The 25,632-nt window shown below is 39.4% G+C and overlaps 3 long non-coding RNA genes and 3 pseudogenes across 5 annotated transcripts; 3 read left to right on the top strand and 3 right to left on the bottom strand.

Annotated features, from left to right (window-relative positions):
• Positions 1-7,667: 7,667 nt before the first annotated feature.
• Positions 7,668-9,318, bottom strand: LOC124203476 (annotated as a pseudogene).
• Positions 9,319-10,914: 1,596 nt separating this feature from the next.
• LOC124205402 lies at positions 10,915-12,805 on the bottom strand. Its single transcript, XR_006879305.1, has 4 exons — positions 12,175-12,805; positions 11,509-11,671; positions 11,203-11,452; positions 10,915-11,147 (listed from the first exon to the last, which is right to left on the bottom strand). It is a non-coding gene; the product is annotated as an uncharacterized LOC124205402 (long non-coding RNA).
• Positions 12,649-13,366, top strand: LOC124205403. Its single transcript, XR_006879306.1, has 3 exons — positions 12,649-12,739; positions 12,799-13,051; positions 13,108-13,366. It is a non-coding gene; the product is annotated as an uncharacterized LOC124205403 (long non-coding RNA).
• Positions 13,367-14,672: 1,306 nt separating this feature from the next.
• On the top strand, positions 14,673-16,338 carry LOC124205400 (annotated as a pseudogene).
• Positions 16,339-19,776: 3,438 nt separating this feature from the next.
• On the bottom strand, positions 19,777-22,332 carry LOC124205399 (annotated as a pseudogene).
• Positions 22,333-22,878: 546 nt separating this feature from the next.
• Positions 22,879-25,375, top strand: LOC124205401. Of its 3 annotated transcripts, none has more exons than XR_006879303.1 (11): positions 22,879-23,072; positions 23,135-23,288; positions 23,356-23,443; positions 23,514-23,699; positions 23,772-23,886; positions 23,965-24,147; positions 24,214-24,345; positions 24,405-24,614; positions 24,673-24,796; positions 24,863-24,975; positions 25,048-25,375. It is a non-coding gene; the product is annotated as an uncharacterized LOC124205401 (long non-coding RNA). The 3 variants fall into 3 exon arrangements; XR_006879302.1 differs by having other exon boundaries at positions 22,886-23,072; positions 23,772-23,890; XR_006879304.1 differs by having other exon boundaries at positions 22,909-23,072; positions 23,772-23,908.
• Positions 25,376-25,632: the final 257 nt, after the last annotated feature.

The raw sequence follows: 25,632 nt of genomic DNA, 5'->3' as shown, positions 1-25,632 counted from the left end.
GCCGCCTTATGGAACGGCGCGGGGTGATCCCATACTTATGGAGGGGACTGTATATGCATCAACAGGAAGCTTACGTGACAAATGATGCTAGTCTAGAACTAACACTGCACAAATTTGGAATGTATTTAACTCTTCTATTTAAGCTCCCATAGTCATTCCATTTGAATTTTAGCTTTTATTTACCTGCCAAACATGGACTGGGTCGAGATCAATAGAGAGTCGCGAAACCAAGACAGAATTCACACGCAGACAACCACGACAGAGTTCACAAGACATTTCGACTTTCGCTGAACGGATCGGAATTATTTGAATTATTTTAGTATCAAATAGTCCGTCTCATCAAGTTACCGCAAGTTACGCCGAGCCCCTCCCTAGTCCCTACCACAGTCAAGATAAAAGTCAAAATTTGCGAGAAACCCCGCAGATAATTACTTTTTCGACCGAAAACCCACAACCAATAACAGTCCCCAGGACCCTCTTGGAATAAGCCAAGAGCGAATAATCGATACGTATATCTGGAAATAGCTCAACGATTTTACTCTGAAATTTAAAAAAATGTTCGATTTTCATAGGACCGGACCGACGATATGTGTTGGCATTCCGCTGACAGCCGCACTTATTGTACACCCAGTGCATTGCGGAACGATCCCAGTTGTGTGTCCACTCCGGAAACAGTATTCCAGTCGAGTTGTACACCAAAGTTGAGCCCAGTGAATGCTGGTAAGGGGGGCAGTCAATTTTAGATTTCTAACAGAATACGTCTATACCAAATAATGGACGTATGGCAACGTTTTGTCTGGGTTTTGTAGCATCGTAATTGGCGCTGGACCCTGGAATCCAGGATCGCAGCAGTCCTACGTTTATATTATACCAATGATTCGCTATAGTCAAGGACGGAACGGATGGGCGGCAAATTCCAGTTGCGTATTTATTCTCTCGTTCAGAAATTTCGAGTTTGAAGTTGATCACCCATCGCTTGTCCGCCAGGATCGATCCATTTCGATCCTTTCGACTTTGAGCTTCTCAAGTCGAGAAATTTGAGAAGTTCATAGAAGTTGGATAAAAGTATAGTTGCATTCCAACAGTTAATTGCCCATCGCTCCATGAATTAGACAAAATATGGTTCTGAACAAGGAGAACATTAATTTCTAAATAATTAAACCTAAAACATGTTGTGCAGCTTACGCAATATTCAATTTCGATATAATTATCATTCGCCAGGATGCTACGGGATGCTACATAGACGGCCGACGTTTTGGCGCAGACAATTGGAATTTCTGACACCAGGGCGGTGATGTAAGTCGGACTGATCCACGTGCCAATCATAGAAATAGCAGTGAATGGAGTCCAGGCGAAAATCCACGTGCATGATACTTATTATCAATAGTGCTTATGATCAATATAGTGCATCATACTTGCGGAAGGTGGATAGAACCACGCCCCTCTTTTGGCCAAGCCACAGCCCGTCTGCATGATCGTGATTGGCCCTTGCAGTGAATTCGCCCTAAGCACGTGTTTATACTTCTTGCTTCTAGCTCACTTTTTGATTGGCCCAAGTCGATGAGATCGATGAATATGTCGTTATTCTTCAAATGCAGAAAAACCTAATTTCAAGTGATAAAAAAAGAACCAGCTATAAAAATGAACAGATCAGCTGATGGTGAGTCGTCTCGATGGAAAACGTTTCAATATCTTTGTGAGAAACAAATATTAAAAAAACAAAACACGTCTACGCTGCGCTACTGGGCATGATTTAATGACCAGACAACAACAATTCTTCATTCCATTCAGCAGACGACACTATTTCTTCGCCATTTTCAATTTTGAAAAACACGAGTTTGAATAATTCAGCAAGATTTTGTAAACAAAGTTAATACGTGTGTTGTCCTACGGTTGCCGAGTCCTAGCATATGCCTGCCTAATGAGATCACGCTTCGAACCCAAGCTTGTACCCAAATTGTACTCAATATAACTTGAATCAAACGTTTGTCGCATATTTGAATCGGGAGTGTTTTCAGTTTTAGTTGCTAGGCCTATTTAGAACGGCTATTAAGGTATTGGCCAACAGTTTTTAAAAATAATCCCTCATGGACGTCAGCGGGCACCCCCCCCCCCCTTTTTGCGTCACCACTTCACAATTCTTTCTAGGTGGATAAAAAACTTGGAAAAGCTTGGGAATGTTTTTAAAAATAACAAGAATAACAACATCAATTTGAAATCGGAGAAAACAAGTCTCGTATTTATGGAAGCCCAAAACCGCCACTTTTTCAATATAAATTTTTTTTCAAAATATCAATATATAAAACAGAAAAGAATATAAAAACTGAAAAAAGTATTATATAAAAACCAAAAAGAGTGTAATATAAAAAACAAAAAGTTGATATAAAAAGCAAAAAAAGTCAATATAAAACCCAAAAAAGTTCAATATATAATCCCAAAAAGTTCAATATAAAAACGGCAGCCACCTAGCGGTCAAAATAATTACTTCATGCCACATCTCCACCCCCTTTATAGCCAGTTTGAATCCAGTAGTACAAACGGGGATTCTTGCGCGATAAGCGCATATTTGAGCATTTTATTTAATCACATAATTAAAAAACGAGTAAGCGCTTAAATAACGCTACTTAATGCGCATCGCTTTAAATTATTATTTTTTAAATTTAATGCGAAGAAAAACGACTGCGGCTGACTGCGGCGACTGGTCAGAGGAGTAACGCGAGCCCGTCTGTTTTTTCCAGCGGTTATCGCTGGTCCGTCCGCTATTTTAGCGCTGTCGCCCGTCCGCTGTTTTCGACGGCTCATTATAAGCGAAAAAAATCCATTCAAATGTTTTGCGCTAGATCTAGCGCCATATCTAAGCGCGCGTGTCGCTAGCGATTTGTTTGCGATAAACTAACACGCGATGCGCTAAATATATATTTAGCGCAATTCATTGCATCTCATTTTTTTTACGAAACGCGCAAGCGCTTGGTTAATTAAAGTAAATGGTTTCGGAAAAGAAAACCATTGCGCGACTGGACGAGTAGCACGTGCCCGTCCATTATTTCAGCGCTTATCATGAGTCAGTTTACTTGTCGTAGCGCTTATCGTCGCCCGTCCGCTGTTTAATAAGGCGACTCGCTGCGCACGGGTTATGCGCGTTTTGTAAATAATACGCATCTTGCGCGCGACATGCTAAATTTTGAGCATTTTATTTAATCTTTAATTAAAAAACGGCGCTAGGCGTATAGGCTTGCGCTTAAATAATTTGAGCGCTTATCGCTGGTCCTTCAAGCTGGGTTAGCGCTGTTGCCCGTCCGCTGTTTTCAGCGGCTCATTATGCGAAAAATAATTAAAACACATTTTCACTCTACATCTAGCGCTAAATAAACGCGCATGGCGCTAGTGATGTATTTGCGATTTACTTGCGCGCGATGCGCTAAATTATTTAGCGCAATTCATTCCATCGTAGCATTTTATGGAACGCGTAAGCGCTTCGTTAATTTAACTAAATGGTTCAGGAAAAGAAAACCATTGCGCGACTGGCTCCATTATTTCAGCGCTTATCACGAGTAATTTTGCTTGTCCTATAGCGCTTATCGTCGTCCGTCCGCTGTTCAAGGCTGTTTCGCTGCGCAAAAAATGTCAAAGTTTTAGCGCTGCGAAATCGTAAACTCGCTTATGATAAACTTAAGATTAACTTGCGCTCAATGCGCTAAATAGCCGGATTAAGTTCATTACATAAATTAAGAAGCGCTCATATAATTTGCTGAAATAAATATTTAGCGCAGATCTAGCGCAAAATATATTGACTTCATTATTTTTCGCGCTAAATATTTATTTTTGCTAGTTATTTCAACAAAGCTAATACAAGCGCTAATATGATGTACGGGCGCGCGCTTCTCGTCCCGTCTCGTCCATTTGCCGTAATCGTTTTCCCTTTCGTAACTTTTTATTAAAATTAACGAAACGCTTGCGGGTTTCCTAAATAATGCAATAAAATAAATTGTGCTAAATATAGCGCATCACGCGCAAGTTTATCGCAAACACATAGCTAGTCCCACGATCGCTTCGATAGCGCTAGATCTAGCGTGAAACATTTGAATGAATTATTTTTCACGTATATAATGATCCGCCGAAAACAGCGAAAGGACTAGCGGAAATAGGGAAAGGGCTCGCATTACTCGTCTAACCAGTCAGCGCAGTCGTTTTCCTTTGGATTAAATACAAAAAGTTAATTTAGAGCGATTCGCATTAAGTAGCGTTATTTAAGCGATTGCGCTTTTTTAAATATATGATTAAATAATAGCCTACGCTCCAATAGAGCGCATATCGCGCAAGAAGCGTTAAACATTTATTTTAACGCTTGCGTGTTTCGTAAGTTATAGACGGACTCGAGAAAAGCGCTAAAATTATCGACGGGTGTGCGCAACTTGTCCAGTCGCCGCAATCATTTTTTCTGTCGCATTTATTATTTTAATTAACGAAGCGCTTGGTTGTTTCGTAAATAATACAATGAAATAAATTGCGCTAAATATATATTTAGCGCATCGCGCGCAAGTTTATCGCAAACCAATTGCTAGCGCAACGCGCGCTTAGCGCAAAACATTGGGATGGCTTATTTTTCGCATATAATGAGCCGCCGAAAACAGCGAACGGGCGACAGCGCTAAATAGTGGACGGACCAGCGATGAGTGCTTTAAAAAATCGGACGGGCTCGCGTTACTCGTCTGACCAGTCGCCGCAGTCAGCCGCAGTCGTTTTATTTCGCATTACATTTTAAAAAATAATAATTTAGAGCGACGCGCATTAAGTAGCGTTATTTAAGCGCTTGATCGTTTTTTAATTATGTGATTAAATCCCCGTATTCATCTATACCACTGGATTCAAACTGGCTATAAAGGGGGTGGAGATGTGGCATGAAGTAATTATTTTGACCGCTAGGTGGCTGCCGTTTTTATATTGAACTTTTTGGGGGTTTTATATTGACTTTTTTTGCTTTTTATATCAACTTTTTGTTTTTTATATTATACTCTTTTTGGTTTTAATATAATACATGTTCAGTTTTTATATTGAATTTTTTTTTATATATATTGAAATTTTTTTTATATATATTGACTTTTTTTTGGGTTTTATATTGACTTTTTTTGCTTTTTATATCAACTTTTTGTTTTTTATATTACACTCTTTTTGGTTTTTATATAATACTTTTTTCAGTTTTATATTGAATTTGTTTTTTATATATTCTTTTCTGTTTTATATAATGATATTTTGAAAATCATTATTATATTGAAAAAGTGGCGGTATTGGCAGAGCAATAGATCCCTGGTCGGTTCACGGCTGTGTTGGCTTCCCCATCTCGATTTTAGGGTAAACGTATATGGAAGCCCAAAACCGCCACTTTTTCAACATAATAATGATTTTCAAAATATCATTATATAAAACAGAAAAGAATATATAAAAAACAAATTCAATATAAAACTGAAAAAAGTATTATATAAAAACCAAAAAGAGTGTAATATAAAAAACAAAAAGTTGATATAAAAAGCAAAAAAAGTCAATATAAAACCCAAAAAAAAGTCAATATATATAAAAAAATATTCAATATATATTAAAAAATGCAATATAAAAACTGAAAATGTATTATATTAAAAGCAAAAAGAGTATAATATAAAAAACAAAAAGTTGATATAAAAAGCAAAAAAAGTCAATATAAAACCCCAAAAAAGTTCAATATATAATCCCAAAAAAGTTCAATATAAAAACGGCAGCCACCTAGCGGTCAAAATAATTACTTCATGCCACATCTCCACCCCCTTTATAGCCAGTTTGAATCCAGTAGTACAAACGGGGATTTAATCACAAAATAAAAAAACGAGCAAGCGCTTAAATAACGCTACCTAATGCACGTCGCTCTAAATTATTATTTTTTAAAATGTAAAGCGAAGTAAAACGACTGCGGCTGACTGCGGCGACTGGTCAGACGAGTAACGTGAGCCCGTCCGATTTTTTAAAGCGCTTATCGCTGGTCCGTCCACTATTTTAGCGCTGTCGCCCGTTCGCTGTTTTCGGCGGCTCATTATAAGCTTGCGAAAAATAAGCCATTCAAATGATTTGCACTAAGCGCGCGTTGCGCTAGCAATTGGTTTGCGATAAACTTGCGCGCGATGCGCTAAATATATATTTAGCGCAATTTATTTCATTGTATTATTTACGAAACGCCCAAGCGCTTCGTTAATAAAAGTAATCAATGTTACAGGGAAAACGATTGCGGCGACTGGACAAGTTGTGCACACCCGTTGATAATTTTAGCGCTTGTCTCGAGTCCGTTTATAACTTACGAAACACGCAAGCGTTAAAATAAATGTTTAACGCTTCTTGCGCGATATGCGCTCAATTTGAGCGTATTATTTAATCCTATATTTAAAAAAGCGAAAGCGCTTAAATAACGCTACTTAATGCGAATGGCTCTAAATTATTTGTTTGTATTGAATGCAAAGGGAAACCACTGCTTTGACTGGTTAGACGAGTAATGCGAGCCCGTCCGCTATTTCCGCTGGTCCTTCCGCTGTTTTCGGCGGATCATTGCGTGAAAAATAATTAATTGAAATGTTTCGCGCTAGATCTAGCGCTATCGAAGTGATCGTGGGACTAGCTATGTGTTTCCGATAAACTTGCGCGTGATGCGCTATATTTAGGGCAATTAATTTCATTGCATTATTTAGGAAACGCGCAAGCGTTTCGTTAATTTTAATAAAATGTTGCGAAAGGGAAAACGATTACCGCAAATGGACGAGACGGTACGAGAAGCGCGCGCCCGTACATCATATAAGCGCTTGTCGCGAGTCCGTTCGCTATCTTATTAGCGCTAATTGTCGCCCGTCCAAAGTTTTATACGGCTCGCTGGGCCAAACATTTTAAATAGTTCGCGCTAGGTGTAGCGCTTTCTAAGCGCACATTGCGCTAGTAATTAACTAAAGATTAACTTGCTTTTAAGATTTAAGTTAAATGAGGGAGTGTGCATAATAAATTTTTGGGGGTTAGGGGTAAGGTTATATATAGTTTAAGTATTTTTTCGCACAATGTATGGTGATTGCTGGGCGATTATTATAGACATCATTTTGGGGTGTAACTATAATCCAGGAGCACGCCTAACTAGGCCTATTTTTTTTTCGGTTACCTTTTGACCAGTTTCACAACATGTATCATTTGAATCCCTATCATGTTGGAATTGAAGCCATTTAATGCAACTTTAAAGCCGGACTATCTAGGCAAAAATTTTGTTTTCTAATGAAGAGAGGGCAGAATTTTCTTCAACTCACTTATAGATTAGCGAAGTGTGATTTATGGATCAACTTAGTTGAGTACCCCAGTGAATTTCTTACGAAGCATTCTAATTTATGCAGCCAACTCCGCGGATCTATTCAGCGGATTATCCTCCACGAATAAGCAATTCCATTCGTCATCATTTTACTAAAAACATTTCTTATGATCAAAATGTTAAGCTCTATGGACCGCTTTTCTATTCGAAACTCGGTGTCGTTGGATATCTGTCACAAGAAGGGGTATGGAGAGAAATCGAATAAAGTTTTTAGATAGCAAACCGCGATTGGTTGTATTAAATTCCAACTCTTAGTTATACAATGCCAGGAATGAGGGAGCAACGCAATGAAGTTTAGCCATGATTTTTAAGACAATAATATTAGTTTTATTATATGAATGTCCTCATTCCAGTTCGAAAAAAACGCTGAAATAAGAACAATTGGGAGAAACTGAGTTTGCGTTTTATAACAGTAATTGACACGTTTAATCGCCTTTCTCCAGCGAGAAGCATCTTCATTATTCTCCAATGGCGGCATCTCTTCTTCGGCTTGGGCTTCCTCACCACCAGAAGGGACATCATCTTCATCGATACCCAAACCCAATTTGATCATGTGGTAGATACGAGAAGCATGGACGGCTGGCTCTTCCAGGGAGAAACCAGATGACAGCAGAGAAGTTTCAAACAGCAACATGACCAAATCCTTGACGGCTTTGTCGTTCTTGTCAGCCTCTGCTTGGACGCGCAGGGCTTCGACGATGGGCATTTCACGAGAAATGTTGAGAGGAAAATCCTCAGAGTCGACGACTCTCTTCATGAAGTTGAGGTACTCGGGTATGAGCTCCTCGCAGTTGTCCATGATAAAGACACGGCGGACGTACAACTTGATGCGGTTCTCATGCTTGCGGTTCTCAAACAGATGGAAAGGAGCACGGCGTGGGACGAAGAGGAGAGCGCGGAACTCGAGCTGGCCTTCAATAGAGAAATGCTTGAGAGCAAGATGATCATCCTAGTCATTGGTCCATGACTTGTAGAACTTTCCGTATTCTTTCTGGCTGATGTAATCGGGATTGCGAGTCCAGACGGGCTTGGTCTTGTTGAGTTCCTCATCAGCAGAGTATTTCTCCTTGATGGTCTTCTTCTTCTTCTTGCCAGCCTCCTTGTCGGCTTCCTCATCCTCACCAACATCTTCGACCTTTGGTTTCTCCTCGTTGTCATCCTTCTTTTCCTCCTCTTAGCCTCATCGTCGCACTTCCTTGTCGCGCTACTTCTCAACCAATAGTTTGATTTGGTAGCAAATGAACTGTGAGTTCTTCTTGACAACCTCCTTGACTTTCTTCTCCTCCAGGTAATCCATCGCATCTTCCTGTCAATAAAGAAAAAAAAACAGGCATGAGCATATTGGATACTATGCCATGAACATACCTTCAAGTGGAGGACAATCTTGGTTCCTCTACTCATGGGTTCTCTGTGATTAGGCTTGATGGTGAAAGAACAACAGGCTGACGATTCCCAAAAGTACTGCTCATCATCATTGTGCTTGGAATGAACTGTCACCTTGTCGGCAACCAGGTAAGCAGAGTAGAAACCCACACCAAACTGACCAATCATGGAGATGTCAGCTCCGGCAGAGAGGGCTTCCATGAAAGCTTTAGTTCCAGACTTGGCAATAGTACCCAAGTTTTTAACCAAATCAGCCTTGATAATGCCGATACCACTAAAGAAAAACAGAACAGTCAAATTTGTGTTCAAAGAGGAGGAACTAAATTTCTCAACTTACATTTACATGAGAGTGAGACTACAGTCATCCTTGTTGGGGACAATCTTGATTTTAAGATCCTTACCGCTGTCCAACTTGCTTGGGTCAGTCAGGGATTCATAACGGATCTTGTCTAGGGCATTTGAGGAGTTGGAGATCAACTATAGAAGGTGTTGATAATCAAGCTCATAAGCTGAGCAATCTTGGCCTGGAATGTGAAAGTCTCAGTTTCGTCTTACATTTTAACTTCTCCAGGCATCAAAAAAGGAAAAGGAAAATATTTCAGTAAGAAATTTTTGTCAATTGTGGTAGATCACACTCAAAAATTGAAATTCTACATATCTATGAACTTGAGGCATACCAAAAAATGTGTAAATAACCAATTTGCTTGTCTAAACCAGTATTATAACTTACTTTGCTTTAAAACGTAAACAAACAAACCGGACGCTTTTCTGTTCACGTTGGGTGGGGATCTACATGTATACAAGGCCGTCGGGCACTCGTAAAAACTGCCACCAAATTCGCTTCTTGTTAGGCCTGCAAATGTGATCCATTTTAAAGAGATTTATTTTTTAAATCTAATGCCTACAAAATTTTTGCGTGATTGGTGTCACAATTACGTAAATTTAAGTGTCTAATTACTGCAAGTTAATTTTTGACTAGAAGGGAAACAGTTCTGTACAGGCCAGTGGCGCTAGTAGTATGCTTCCGATAAGCATAGCGCGCCACCGTGCACAAACGCTTTAAAGCCAAATTCTGTTTCTCACATGTTCAGTCGCGTGGCCGCAGAGCACCAGAGAGGAGGTGCTGAAGTTTTTTTTTTAATTATTTTTTTGTGTTTTTAGCTTTGGATACCAAATGGATTATTGTGAGCTCAAATGTGTTTTTTTTTATTGTGAAGTCGGATTTGGCTGAATTGTATGGGCTAGCTGGGGTAGTGCCCATTTTTGAAATTTCTTGGTTTGTGTTTTTGCCCTGGATACCAAATGGATTATTGTGAGCTCTACTGTATTTTTTTATTGTTAAGTCGGATTTTGCTGAAATGTATGGGCCCAAATGCTGGGGTAGTGCCCATTTTTTAAATTCCTTTTCCGTTGAGACCTACCCCTTTTGTCAACAACAAATCATTGAGAACAGAAAAGTAATTACTTTGTTGTCGACCATCTCGCCGACATATCCCCTCCAAGTGGTCATCCCAGTCCGCCATTGTGAAGATGTTTCTGCAGTATTCACATTTCAGGTCTTCTTCGCGGACTTCTTCCGCGACGCCTTCCACGCTGATATCCCTTACCATGGGGACGAGGTACAGGGTTTTTGGTAATTGCTAGCATAAGAAAATAGATATTAATAGCTGAAAGGAAAAAAATTGGGTGTAAAATATTACAGTAATAGTTGTTCCAGAAGCTGGGCCCACATTAACCATTCTTAACTCTTGGCTTCGTCCCCCCCCCTTGTTACACAGATGTAATATTTTTGTTGGCACTCACGGAGACGTGGATACAGCTGTACCAGCTTTTCATGTACGCTTTCCTTGTTGTAATTGAAACGAATTGACAACGACATTTTTTCGCCAACCGAGGCCGTTTTCTTCCAGAATATCCCAATAAAAAAATTCTGGAGCATAATAGGGTTCGTCGGAAGAGAAATCGTGTCGAATGTGGCACAGGAAGAAATCCTTGGTTTCCTAATCGTTTTTCTCTATGAAAAACATTTTTCACGAATTAGAATTTCCACATTTCCCCTGTACGAATTCCGAAAACTTTAGTTAAATTTGATTACTTGAAATAGTTGTCTTATCAGATTTCTTCGTCATTTTCCCACGTAGTTCCTCCTTCACAGTGGAGTATTTCTCCGCCCCCCCCCCCATAATTTAGTTTGGTGGCGACCACGATCTTCTAGAGGGTCCTGGCCTTGGGGACGTCGATCGGGTAGACGGGCCTGGCCTAGGTGACAGGGATCGTCTAAACGGTCCCGGATTTGGTGATCCCGCACGTGGAGACGGGCTTGAAGAAGATGCCTTCGATTTTCTGGCCGATGGTGGGGAATTCATCCTTCTCGACAAATTCACTCGAGAATACGGGGAATATCCTAAAAAAAAAATCAATTTATTGACCGTGCCGTTATTGTTGAATTTTTTTGTTACTTGGCGTAGGTTCCGCAAATAGTTCCCCTCGTCCGCGTGTTCTACGTAGAGATAGCCTCGACGAATCACTTAACGTACCGGGATGACCGTGGGCCCTCCCTACAGATGGCATCGCTTGGTCTCTAGGCTCAGCGTCCAATAACATACATTGGTCACGGGTGGGGTAATTTAGTAGCGGGGTTATATCCTCCACGGGGGGGGGGACGCAGGATAGGTTGCTCAATGTTAAGATTTGATGGTTTTACTGCTGCTGTAAATGTAATTTATTGTTATTTTGAGTTTTAAAATAAATGAATAAATAACTACTGTCTGTAGCAGTGGGTGCCACCACCCTTGGCAATTTCACAAGGTACAACGTCTGAGACGATTCCAACGTAGATTCTCTTATAGAAGAAGTAATTGAATGATCCTTTTTGCAAAGTGGGCAAATCAATTCCTTCCCCCCCAGATGATTTATAATACAAATTCTCTAATAAAAGGCGATAAATTATTAACGACATATAAATACCGAACCCTCATTAATGTATAATATTACTTAAAACATGTTAAAATATTTCTACTACTTGCATCTTAATTTCTACGCAAAAATGGAATAAAATGAAGAATTATCTATAAATAAAAATCCAAGTAGTGGAAATTTTTCAACGAATTTTAAAGGAATATTGAACATTGGGTACTAATTATTTTTTATTCGATCTACACAATTTAGGGGTCAGTACTAATCATTGCATTATAGATGTTATTCCAACTAAAATGTAGTAGACTAAAAGATTAGACTACTATTTTTTGATTGGAAAAACATCTATATCACCTATTATACCGATTTCTTCCACTAACAAAATATATTCGTAATATAAATTAATGTGATAGCACATTTGAAAAAAAATAGGTGTTTCAGAATTCTCCTTTGCAAGCACAAGCATACATTTCTATTGCAACAGAAAATAACTTTTTTAATGAATTCCATTTTACCTCAAGACAATTCAGGCAAAATATGTGTCCACATGGAAGAGTACGAGGCGAATTTTCGGTCTCGTTAAAAGTGTTGGTGCACACCAGGCAAGTGATTAAGCTGTTAAACTCCTCTTGAGCTCTATCCGACATTTTCTTGAAAGTGGGATCGTGGGTTAGCGGAAAACTGATGAAACAGAATGAGAAGTATTGTCTAAGGGGTACAAGTAATACTAAAAATACAGCGGTGCATCATGGTTTAATTGTGGTCATTTTGAATAGCAATAATGGATAAATTACGACAACGAGACTGAAACGAACTTAACCTTACTTATTATTATTTTTTTTAAATAGCTAAGTTAATTTTTGAGCTATACTCATAACGTTATTCTTTGCCATCTCTAGATTAATTTGACTATTTTCTTTCGGTGGCTTGGTGAGTACATGACAGCAGTCATGTTCGTGTCACTTGAACCAGCACTTTCTGTTCTATTCATTATAGATAGTGCTTCGTCGAAAGTAAAGTTTAAATTAATTAATAACAGAGATTAATACTTTTTGGCCTACATTCACCTTCATTGAAAAGGTATCCATTTTATTTGTGGTTGTATCTGAAATGACAACATTAATTTTTTTCACTTTTAGCTTTTCAAAACAAGAGGAAAGGGAAAGAACAAAGAACCAAAATATTGAAAATGGCTAGTGTCAGTTCCAAATTTAACACTTCGATTTGTTCTCCCCATAGAACAGGATTCAGACAGTGACAGTACAATCACTGAGCTGATGAAAAAGGTTCAGTTTCATAAGCCTGGTGAAAATTTCAAAACTGATGGCTATGTCATCCACGACAAGACTACGGATTTACTGAAACAACATTTAAAAGAAACTGACGGCCAAAGTAATTAATTTTCTACTAACAAAAAAGAATTAAAAAACTTAATTTTCGTTCTTCAGGTAGCAATAGAGAATCAGAAAACAGGAATGTAGACGAAGAATTTGAAGATTTGTAGGATGAAGAATACTAAAACATTTCTATAATGAAATAAAATAAACAGGCAGATAAATATAATTGTGAATGCAAAAATTAGTCATTTCCTTATTAAAGAAGGGATCAACAAATAATTAATAAAAAACTTTGTTGACATTGCAATGAAGTGTCAAATGGATTTACTGAAGGCGGGATATCCCTAATGAACCAAAAAATAGAATGGAAAAATACTAACTGTAATGGTAAAAGTTGTTCGCAGTCCTATTTGAAATGCTAAAAGTTGTTCTCAGTCCATCTAATTGTAAAAGGTTGCACGCAGTGTAAATTGAATTGTAAAAAGTATCCAAATCCTATACCAATTGTAAAAGGTTAGTCACAGTAGAAATGGAATCGTAAAGTGTTGCAGTAATTGAAAAAGGTTTTTCGCAGTCCTAACCTAACTGCAATAGTTGTTCGCAGTACTATGTTAATAGTGAAAAGTTGAAGTTCTATTTACATTAGATTAAAATGTCCCTAATGAACTTTCAAAATACAACAGAAAATTTCAAATAGTTCTTTAGTAATTGTAAATCTTGTCCGCAGTACTAATTTTCAAAAGTATTAGTCCAATTTCAGTTCGCAAAGGTTATTCGCAGTCTCTACACAACAGCAATCTTCTCAATGATTTGTTGTTGACAAAAGGGGTAGGTCTCAACGGAAAAGGAATTTAAAAAATGGGCACTACCCCAGCATCTGGGTGCCCATACAATTCAGCAAAATCCGACTTAACAATAAAAAAATACAGTAGAGCTCACAATAATCCATTTGGTATCCAGGGCAAAAACACAAACCAAGAAATTTCAAAAATGGGCACTACCCCAGCTAGCCCATACAATTCAGCCAAATCCGACTTCACAATAAAAAAAAACACATTTGAGCTCACAATAATCCATTTGTTATCCAAAGCTAAAAACACAAAAAAATAATTAAAAAAAAAACTTCAGCACCTCCTCTCTGGTGCTCTGCGGCCACGCGACTGAACATGTGAGAAACAGAATTTGGCTTTAAAGCGTTTGTGCACGGTGGCGCGCTATGCTTATCGGAAGCATACTACTAGCGCCACTGGCCTGTACAGAACTGTTTCCCTTCTAGTCAAAAATTAACTTGCAGTAATTAGACACTTAAATTTACGTAATTGTGACACCAATCACGCAAAAATTTTGTAGGCATTAGATTTAAAAAATAAATCTCTTTAAAATGGATCACATTTGCAGGCCTAACAAGAAGCGAATTTGGTGGCAGTTTTTACGAGTGCCCGACGGCCTTGTATACATGTAGATCCCCACCCAACGTGAACAGAAAAGCGTCCGGTTTGTTTGTTTACGTTTTAAAGCAAAGTAAGTTATAATACTGGTTTAGACAAGCAAATTGGTTATTTACACATTTTTTGGTATGCCTCAAGTTCATAGATATGTAGAATTTCAATTTTTGAGTGTGATCTACCACAATTGACAAAAATTTCTTACTGAAATATTTTCCTTTTCCTTTTTTGATGCCTGGAGAAGTTAAAATGTAAGACGAAACTGAGACTTTCACATTCCAGGCCAAGATTGCTCAGCTTATGAGCTTGATTATCAACACCTTCTATAGTTGATCTCCAACTCCTCAAATGCCCTAGACAAGATCCGTTATGAATCCCTGACTGACCCAAGCAAGTTGGACAGCGGTAAGGATCTTAAAATCAAGATTGTCCCCAACAAGGATGACTGTAGTCTCACTCTCATGTAAATGTAAGTTGAGAAATTTAGTTCCTCCTCTTTGAACACAAATTTGACTGTTCTGTTTTTCTTTAGTGGTATCGGCATTATCAAGGCTGATTTGGTTAAAAACTTGGGTACTATTGCCAAGTCTGGAACTAAAGCTTTCATGGAAGCCCTCTCTGCCGGAGCTGACATCTCCATGATTGGTCAGTTTGGTGTGGGTTTCTACTCTGCTTACCTGGTTGCCGACAAGGTGACAGTTCATTCCAAGCACAATGATGATGAGCAGTACTTTTGGGAATCGTCAGCCTGTTGTTCTTTCACCATCAAGCCTAATCACAGAGAACCCATGAGTAGAGGAACCAAGATTGTCCTCCACTTGAAGGTATGTTCATGGCATAGTATCCAATATGCTCATGCCTGTTTTTTTTTCTTTATTGACAGGAAGATGCGATGGATTACCTGGAGGAGAAGAAAGTCAAGGAGGTTGTCAAGAAGAACTCACAGTTCATTTGCTACCAAATCAAACTATTGGTTGAGAAGTAGCGCGACAAGGAAGTGCGACGATGAGGCTAAGAGGAGGAAAAGAAGGATGACAACGAGGAGAAACCAAAGGTCGAAGATGTTGGTGAGGATGAGGAAGCCGACAAGGAGGCTGGCAAGAAGAAGAAGAAGACCATCAAGGAGAAATACTCTGCTGATGAGGAACTCAACAAGACCAAGCCCGTCTGGACTCGCAATCCCGATTACATCAGCCAGAAAGAATACGGAAAGTTCTACAAGTCATGGACCAATGACTAGGATGATCATCTTGCTGTCAAGCATTTCTCTATTGAAGGCCAGCTCGAGTTCCGCGCTCTCCTCTTCGTCCCACGCCGTGCTCCTTTCCATCTGTTTGAGAACCGCAAGCATGAGAACCGCATCAAGTTGTACGTCCGCCGTGTCTTTATCATGGACAACTGCGAGGAGCTCATACCCGAGTACCTCAACTTCATGAAGAGAGTCGTCGACTCTGAGGATTTTCCTCTCAACATTTCTCGTGAAATGCCCATCGTCGAAGCCCTGCGCGTCCAAGCAGAGGCTGACAAGAACGACAAAGCCGTCAAGGATTTGGTCATGTTGCTGTTTGAAACTTCTCTGCTGTCATCTGGTTTCTCCCTGGAAGAGCCAGCCGTCCATGCTTCTCGTATCTACCACATGATCAAATTGGGTTTGGGTATCGATGAAGATGATGTCCCTTCTGGTGGTGAGGAAGCCCAAGCCGAAGAAGAGATGCCGCCATTGGAGAATAATGAAGATGCTTCTCGCTGGAGAAAGGCGATTAAACGTGTCAATTACTGTTATAAAACGCAAACTCAGTTTCTCCCAATTGTTCTTATTTCAGCGTTTTTTTCGAACTGGAATGAGGACATTCATATAATAAAACTAATATTATTGTCTTAAAAATCATGGCTAAACTTCATTGCGTTGCTCCCTCATTCCTGGCATTGTATAACTAAGAGTTGGAATTTAATACAACCAATCGCGGTTTGCTATCTAAAAACTTTATTCGATTTCTCTCCATACCCCTTCTTGTGACAGATATCCAACGACACCGAGTTTCGAATAGAAAAGCGGTCCATAGAGCTTAACATTTTGATCATAAGAAATGTTTTTAGTAAAATGATGACGAATGGAATTGCTTATTCGTGGAGGATAATCCGCTGAATAGATCCGCGGAGTTGGCTGCATAAATTAGAATGCTTCGTAAGAAATTCACTGGGGTACTCAACTAAGTTGATCCATAAATCACACTTCGCTAATCTATAAGTGAGTTGAAGAAAATTCTGCCCTCTCTTCATTAGAAAACAAAATTTTTGCCTAGATAGTCCGGCTTTAAAGTTGCATTAAATGGCTTCAATTCCAACATGATAGGGATTCAAATGATACATGTTGTGAAACTGGTCAAAAGGTAACCGAAAAAAAAATAGGCCTAGTTAGGCGTGCTCCTGGATTATAGTTACACCCCAAAATGATGTCTATAATAATCGCCCAGCAATCACCATACATTGTGCGAAAAAATACTTAAACTATATATAACCTTACCCCTAACCCCCAAAAATTTATTATGCACACTCCCTCATTTAACTTAAATCTTAAAAGCAAGTTAATCTTTAGTTAATTACTAGCGCAATGTGCGCTTAGAAAGCGCTACACCTAGCGCGAACTATTTAAAATGTTTGGCCCAGCGAGCCGTATAAAACTTTGGACGGGCGACAATTAGCGCTAATAAGATAGCGAACGGACTCGCGACAAGCGCTTATATGATGTACGGGCGCGCGCTTCTCGTACCGTCTCGTCCATTTGCGGTAATCGTTTTCCCTTTCGCAACATTTTATTAAAATTAACGAAACGCTTGCGCGTTTCCTAAATAATGCAATGAAATTAATTGCCCTAAATATAGCGCATCACGCGCAAGTTTATCGGAAACACATAGCTAGTCCCACGATCACTTCGATAGCGCTAGATCTAGCGCGAAACATTTCAATTAATTATTTTTCACGCAATGATCCGCCGAAAACAGCGGAAGGACCAGCGGAAATAGCGGACGGGCTCGCATTACTCGTCTAACCAGTCAAAGCAGTGGTTTCCCTTTGCATTCAATACAAACAAATAATTTAGAGCCATTCGCATTAAGTAGCGTTATTTAAGCGCTTTCGCTTTTTTAAATATAGGATTAAATAATACGCTCAAATTGAGCGCATATCGCGCAAGAAGCGTTAAACATTTATTTTAACGCTTGCGTGTTTCGTAAGTTATAAACGGACTCGAGACAAGCGCTAAAATTATCAACGGGTGTGCACAACTTGTCCAGTCGCCGCAATCGTTTTCCCTGTAACATTGATTACTTTTATTAACGAAGCGCTTGGGCGTTTCGTAAATAATACAATGAAATAAATTGCGCTAAATATATATTTAGCGCATCGCGCGCAAGTTTATCGCAAACCAATTGCTAGCGCAACGCGCGCTTAGTGCAAATCATTTGAATGGCTTATTTTTCGCAAGCTTATAATGAGCCGCCGAAAACAGCGAACGGGCGACAGCGCTAAAATAGTGGACGGACCAGCGATAAGCGCTTTAAAAAATCGGACGGGCTCACGTTACTCGTCTGACCAGTCGCCGCAGTCAGCCGCAGTCGTTTTACTTCGCTTTACATTTAAAAAAATAATAATTTAGAGCGACGTGCATTAGGTAGCGTTATTTAAGCGCTTGCTCGTTTTTTTATTTTGTGATTAAATCCCCGTTTGTACTACTGGATTCAAACTGGCTATAAAGGGGGTGGAGATGTGGCATGAAGTAATTATTTTGACCGCTAGGTGGCTGCCGTTTTTATATTGAACTTTTTTGGGATTATATATTGAACTTTTTTGGGGTTTTATATTGACTTTTTTTTGCTTTTTATATCAACTTTTTGTTTTTTATATTATACTCTTTTTGCTTTTAATATAATACATTTTCAGTTTTTATATTGCATTTTTTTATATATATTGAATATTTTTTTATATATATTGACTTTTTTTGCTTTTTATATCAACTTTTTGTTTTTTATATTACACTCTTTTTGGTTTTTATATAATACTTTTTTCAGTTTTATATTGAATTTTTTTTTTTATATATTCTTTTCTGTTTTATATAATGATATTTTGAAAATCATTATTATATTGAAAAAGTGGCGGTTTTGGGCTTCCATAAACGTAAGCCGATTTTCAGGGGGTTTTAGGGCGGGGCCTGTCAGAATTGTGAAGTGGAAATTGTGCCTCGCGCCTAGCGTCGCCAGTTTCCCTCCGGGACTTTTGGGGTTTAACTTAATTAAATGAGGGAGTGTGCATAATAAATTTTTGGGGGTTCGGAGAAAGGTTATATATAGGTTAAGTATTTTTTCGCGCAATGTAGGGTGATTGCTCGGCCATAGACAAAGACCACTGGTTGAAGCTCTTCATAAGAAAATTAACATGGCCAACTGTCGCCAGAATTCTTGCTACCCTTCCTCCGATTTCTCCAACCCCGTATTACTTGTCCTGCCCTCTAGTGTACGTTTTCATCTCTACACTCTGCTTACTTCTATTCAATTGCAATGATTCAATTGATTTCTCTGCTTTTGTAATTAGCTAATGTCAAAATTTAATACAATTTGACTTCTTAATAAAAATTTTTAAGGCAAAATTACCTTAAACTGTTAAACGCCAGCAAAGAATTTTACCAAGACAGAAGGAAAACAATCTTCGTCTGCAAAACCCTTCGTAGCCACGGTGCAGTACAGCAGTTTATCCGCTAGAGGCACTACAATCGATACGGGAGCTCGGGGTCAGTAGGGATAGGGCTAAAAGGATAGCACAGCATCAACCAGTGGTCTTTGTCTATGGCTCGGCGCTTATTATAAACATCATTTTGGGGTGTAACTGTAATCCAGGAGCACGCCTAACTATTTTTTTTTCGGTTACCTTTTGACCATTTTCACAACTTGTATCATTTGGATCCCTATCATGTTGGAATTGAAGACATTGAATGCAACTTTAAAGCCGGACTATCTAGGCAACAAATTTTGTTTTCTAATGAAGAGAGGGCAGAATTTTCATCAACTCACTTATAGATTAGCGAAGTGTGATTTATGGATCAACTTAGTTGAGTAGCCTAGTGAATTTCTTACGAAGCATTCTAAGTAAATTTATGCAACCAACTCCGCGGATCTACTCAGCGGATTATCCTCCACGGATAACCAATTCCATTCGTCATCATTTTTCTAAAATCATTTCTCATGACCGAAATGTTAAGCTCTATGTACCGCTTTTCTATTCGAAACTCGGTGTCGTTGGATAGCTGTCACAAGCAGGGGTATGGAGAGAAATCGAACAAAGGTTTTTATATAGCAAACCGCGATTGGTTGTATTAAATTCCAACTCGTAACACGTAGTTATACAATGCCAAGAATGAGGGTAGTAAAGCCATGATTTTAAGACAATAAGACTAGTTTTATCATATGAATACCCTCATTCCAGTTCACAAAAACGCTGAAATAAGAACAATTGAGAGAAACTGAGTTTGTGTTGCGGTAGACGACGTCAAACAAAAGGACGGAGAAGAAGAACGGATGGGTGCTGAGTCCGAGGAAGCAAAAGATGAGGTAAACGACGTGGTAGACAATCTCCGTGTCCGTGCAGATTTGTCTGACGCTCCGCTGGAATGTCCCGGCGTTGCCCATGAGCCATGATGCTCAGCAGATGGACGCCCTTCAACACTACCGCGGCGGTGCCAAGGAGCATCAGTGTGGGTTGAGGGCCGGCTGAGCAAATAAGCCGGAGGATGACTGTCATGACGAGAGTCCTGATACCCGACGGTTTGGGTAACGTGATGGCCACAGCGGCGGATAGGAGCATGACGGCCCAGATGAGACCTGAATTAATAAATGGAAAAGATCGTTGAAAAGATGGAAATGGGAGTCACTGTTTAAAGGTGGGCAGACCTGAGAGGTGAGTGCCAGGATCAGGAGCCGGTCCGTCAGTGTCAAACGGGTAAAAGAAGGCGACAATCAAGTTGATAATGACGGCCAAATTGAAGAGGATGGACATGTGCGAGCTGACCCAAAAGAGGAACGGCTGTCCGCGCAATTTCTTCTGCCATTTCATCTCGTCAAACATGTCGTCGACTCCTTCGAAGAAGGCGGCCACTTTCGATCCCTGGTCGTCGCGCTCCGCCGTGTGGAAGACGCGCACTTTCGTGTCGTTGGTCAAATACTCGCACATTTCCGCTCCGGAATGGGGAAGACAATCTGCTCCATCGTCCGGTCGTGACGGACAATTTCGATTTGCGCCGTGTGATCGGCGTAGTACTGCAGGGCCGCATCACCGCTAACTCCGTCCACTGGCGGCGGTTTCATCAGGGCGGCCAATTCTTTGTTGTGCTGCGCCAACTGGTGTCACAAAATGTAAATGTTGTGGCCGACTGGCGACTTCTTTCGGATTGGCCGCCTCTTCTCCACCGACCAACTTTTGGTGATAGGCTTTGCAGGCGACGTCCACCAATTGGCGAGGATTCATGTTGTACAGGATCCTTTCCGCGTTCTCGCTGTCGCCACGACTCTCCATGACGGCCAGCAACAACTTGGAGGCGTTGTTTTTCAACTCTAAAACAAGATCCATTCTCCGTTGTCCTAAATAATTGATCAAATAATTATTAGAATCAAATTAATGAAAGGAAATTGTTACCTAATGGATTGATGTCGGTAAGAAGAAGAGCCGTGATGATGTCCAGTCCATTCGACTCGTGAGTGGCGATGCAGTTTTGGTTTTCGTGACAAGGTCCTTGGCACTATTCCGTCAATGTTTCCAGGGTTTGGTTGATGAGGGTGACGTTGTGCTCATTAATGTAGAGGCCGAGCAGACCCAGTTCGCCCGTCGTCGATCCGCAAATGCAGTCGATGACATGGAGAATTTAGTGTCAGAGACACTAAATTGTAACTGTTTTTGTTGGAATTGGCCCGCAAAAAGTTCTGCAGGTCTCGATTGTGATTCTCACACAGCAACTGCAGGAAGCGGAAGACGGGCAGCATTACCAGAACCTTGGCCGAAAACTTGGACTCCATGTCCGAATCAGTTGCCGTAGTTAACTATAAGGGCGAATTAAATTTATTTTTGTAAGAATTTTAATAAAATCACGAATTCAAGTTTTGTTGTACCGATTTGGGTTGTTGTTGTTGTCTCACCAAGTCCTCCAGCGTCGAGTTGACACTACTCAACGTCGTTGTAGTCGAATCATCCAACCTGGAGCTGTTCCACGAGTCACTGTAAGGATCCATGCGCTCCCCTACAGTGACGTTACCGTTTGATGCTCTTGTGGACATCTTGTGATGTCGAGAGTGAGTCAGCATTCTTGTTGAGGACAATCTTGATTTTAAGATCCTTACCTCTGTCCAACTTGCTTGGGTCAGTCAGGGATTCATAACGGATCTTGTCTAGGGCATTTGAGGAGTTGGAGATCGACTATAGAAGGTGTTGATAATCAAGCTCATAAGCTGAGCAATCTTGGCCTGGAATGTGAAAGTCTCAGCTTCGTCTTCCATTTGAACTTCTCCAGGCATCTAAAAAGGAAAAAGAAATATTTCAGTAAGAAATGTTTGTCAATTGTTGTAGATCACACTCAAAAATTGAAATTCTACATATCTATATGGACTTGAGGCATACCAAAAAATGTGTAAATAACCAATTTGTTTGTCTAAACACATAGGAAAACTTACTTTGTTTTAGAAGATATGTTGTTGTTATTTTATTATTTTAATTGTTTTATTTTATTTTATTGTTATTTTTTATTTTAAGTTTAAGTTTAATAACATTCAAACCATGTTCAAACGTAAACAAACAAACCGGACGCTTTTTTGGATCTACATGTATGTATAAGGCCGCCGGACAGTCGTTAAAACTACTACCGAACTCACTTCTAGTAGGCCTGGAAACTAGCTTCTTGGGTTGACGCGCTTCAAGCCGGGAAAATGAGCCCCAATGTGGCGCATCTAGCGGCATAAAATAAAGATTAGTGCGTCTTTGGCGGGAATAGCGGTGGCCATCGAAAGCTAGTGGCGCGTTTTTGGCGACTACGATTTTACAGGGAAAACGCTGTGTAAAAACACAGATACCCCTGGAAATTACATCTATCTGAAAGAGATTTCTGCGAGCAATCTATGTCTATAAAAAGTAAAGGCATTTTGCGTAACATTTCGGTACGTTTCGTGTTGAAGAATACAACCTTTTTTCGTACGTTTGAATAGCGATTTGTATCGTAGCGGTGGCGTGTCGAAACTGAGCCTCCTTCGACTGTGACTAGATAGAATCCCTACGGGAAACTTTAAAAAGAGCCATCTAGGCTCTCAAAAGTAGCTGGACGTTGTAGCTGACACACTCACTAGAGGCGCTTTTTAAAGTTTCCAAATCGGCTTACGTTTACCCTGAAACCGGGATAGGGAAGCCAACACAGCCGTGAACCGACCAGAGATCTATTGCTCTGGTTTTGGCAAGTTTTGGGCTTCCATATCATTTAATGTTCTAAACGACTGTCGTTTGTCATTTGTTTTCAAATGAATAATTATGTTTGTGACGCAGACGATATGTTTTCTTTTCCAAGAAACTTGTTGTAGACATCTGTTTTTTCCTTAATTTGGAAAGGTAAGAATTGTTGTTTTTGTGCTAGAACAAATATTTTTGTATAATTATGTTTATTATTATAGGTATGTTGACTGAAAAGATGTTTTTCACTGGAGGAGCTGGGTATATCGGAAGCCCCTGTGTAGTTATTGAGCTTATGGAACTGGCTATCTGGTTATTTCTTGTGAGAAGTTTGGGAAGATTGGCTGCTTCTGGAAGTGATAGCATTCAGTTAAGGTAAGAATTGTTTGTTTTTTCTGTGAGAACAAATGTTTTTTTCATAATTCTGCTTCTGTTCTTTCAGCCGAGTAATAAAAGAAATATCCTTGACATTGCCAAGGAATAAGTCATTGGAAAGAATAATTCACTATACAGTAGCGAAGAAGTTAAAGGTAATTTTTAGTCAAAGCGTTTTGATGTGACACGACGAGAAGAATAATTCTCTATTTTGAAAATATCTAGGCGAAGAAGTTAAATCTCAAGAACAGAGCTAAGAAACGCCCAATTGATTATTCTCCCAGCAAAGATTCATCAAGTAGTTCATTCAGGGCTGATAAAGAGAAGTCAAAGTTGCAGAAGGAGCTGTTGTCTTCTGTTGTCTCTGCAGTCGAGCTTATGTCTCAAGTTGAGTCAGCCTACAAAGAAAGGGTATGATCCCATTGTAGATTCTTCTTGAACAGGACGGAATAATTATTCTTAAATCATTGTTTATTTTTCCAGGCCAGTTAAAACGTACACCAAGCAAGTAGAAAAGTTAGAGTTGCACGTTCATGAGTACACACTCTAAGTGGAAGAGCTCAACAGCATATTATCGACATCAGCAGCCACAAAACTCGTTTGTATACTTTTAGACAACGGTTAATTTACAATTTGTTAAAGGAAAATGATCACAATAAATTTATTTTGTCAACAGGAAAACATTGAACCAAGGAAGTTCGATAGCTGAAATTCAGCTACGAAAATATCAGCTATTTGAAGACCAACTCAGCTCAAGCCAAATCAATTCGAACATCTGCGTCGTCGCTTTGACGACAAAGAACGCATCCAAGTACGAACATGCCTTCACTTTTCTTACCGAAGAGATCGAAGAAATCAGGTAGGACTTACAAATTTCCCCTTCGATTTGATGAAAACGGTTCGTGATTCATTTCCTGTTTGTTAGGCGCAAATTTCAAATCCAGGTTACATAACTGAAAAACAGATCAGTGCTTTGATTTCCAAATGCTCAGGTTTGGAGAAGAGGACGTCACGTCTACAGAGTGAGGTAGACGTTCTCATTATCGATTTGGAGAAGGTAATTAATCAAAACACTAAAAAAAGCGAAGTTTTATAATTGAAACTTGATTAATCCAGGCTAATAGCACCGCCGCAAGCAACTGGAGCTCATCAACATTTCAAACAATTCAACAAATTCAAATTGGATGAGATTGAGCTGACTGTCCTTTACTACGCTTCCAAGAGAGATAATCGTAACAAGGCGACAGATTTCCCATTTGACTCACGAACCGGGCAAAACTTGCGAACTGAAAGATCAGCTTACCCGTTAAAACAAGAAATTGGGCGGTAAGTTCATATTTTCCGAGTTTCACTTGTTATTTTCTGACAATATTTCCTTTACTAGATGAGAACGCTGAGCTTAAGAGCCAGTACTCTGAACTCAACTGCAGATTCCATGAGTTAGAAATTGAATATCGCCGTCTAGAAAACGAACGTGAAGAGTTGGCATACAAAGAAATTCAGAGGCTGTACGTATATTGACATAAAATGATTTAGATAATTTGATTAACAATTCTTTTTTTTATAACATTCAGGCTCGTAAAGGTGAAGAATATCGCGTTCAACTCATGGAATTTCAGCTGAGATGAACGAATCCATCTCGATATGGAACACTTACCGATAAGGAGGAAGAGCTCGAGTCTATCAAGTAATTATATCAGCTTTAGTGCTAAAGTAATTCCATTTGAGTCACTTATTCACTCCCAAACGATTTTGAAAGGAAGCAAATGTCTATATCTAAATCAACCAGTTGAACTCTCGTCTTGTCCATGCGGAAACCAAGTTGAAAACCGAAATTCAGTGCATCCGGAAAAAGATGATGATCACAATCACCGAGTTGGAAATGAAATTCGACGTTGCAAACAAAGACAACATATCGAGCAATCCCTGCAAATTGTCGTAAATTTTTAGGCAGCTATCCAATTATCTGGTTTTTTGCATATTATCAGTTTCTACTCTTGATATGTTGTATTGAAATTTGGCAAAGTTTTCATTTTGTATAACGTAAAGGAAAACAATAAATATCTTGAGATTTATTTTTATCAAAACTGCTTTCGACCTCAGTGTAAGTTCTATCGTATTAATTTTAGATCAAATTGTTGAATTCATGTATAAAGCATTTAAAGATGGACTTGGAATGCAGTTGTGTGTCAATTGAAGAATGGATTTAAATGGTCCGATTTACAGTTTTTATTCAGTTTCAAAACGGAAACAACAGCGTTATTTTCCAGTTTATTATCCGCTCTTTCGTATACATTCGAAACGCTTTTCGCAGCAATTTGATGGATTAAAAATTGAAATCCGG

The sequence above is a fragment of the Daphnia pulex genome, chromosome 10 (assembly GCF_021134715.1).
Source record: "Daphnia pulex isolate KAP4 chromosome 10, ASM2113471v1".
NCBI classification, from domain to species: domain Eukaryota; kingdom Metazoa; phylum Arthropoda; class Branchiopoda; order Diplostraca; family Daphniidae; genus Daphnia; species Daphnia pulex.
This window is presented reverse-complemented; position numbering and strand designations above follow the sequence as displayed.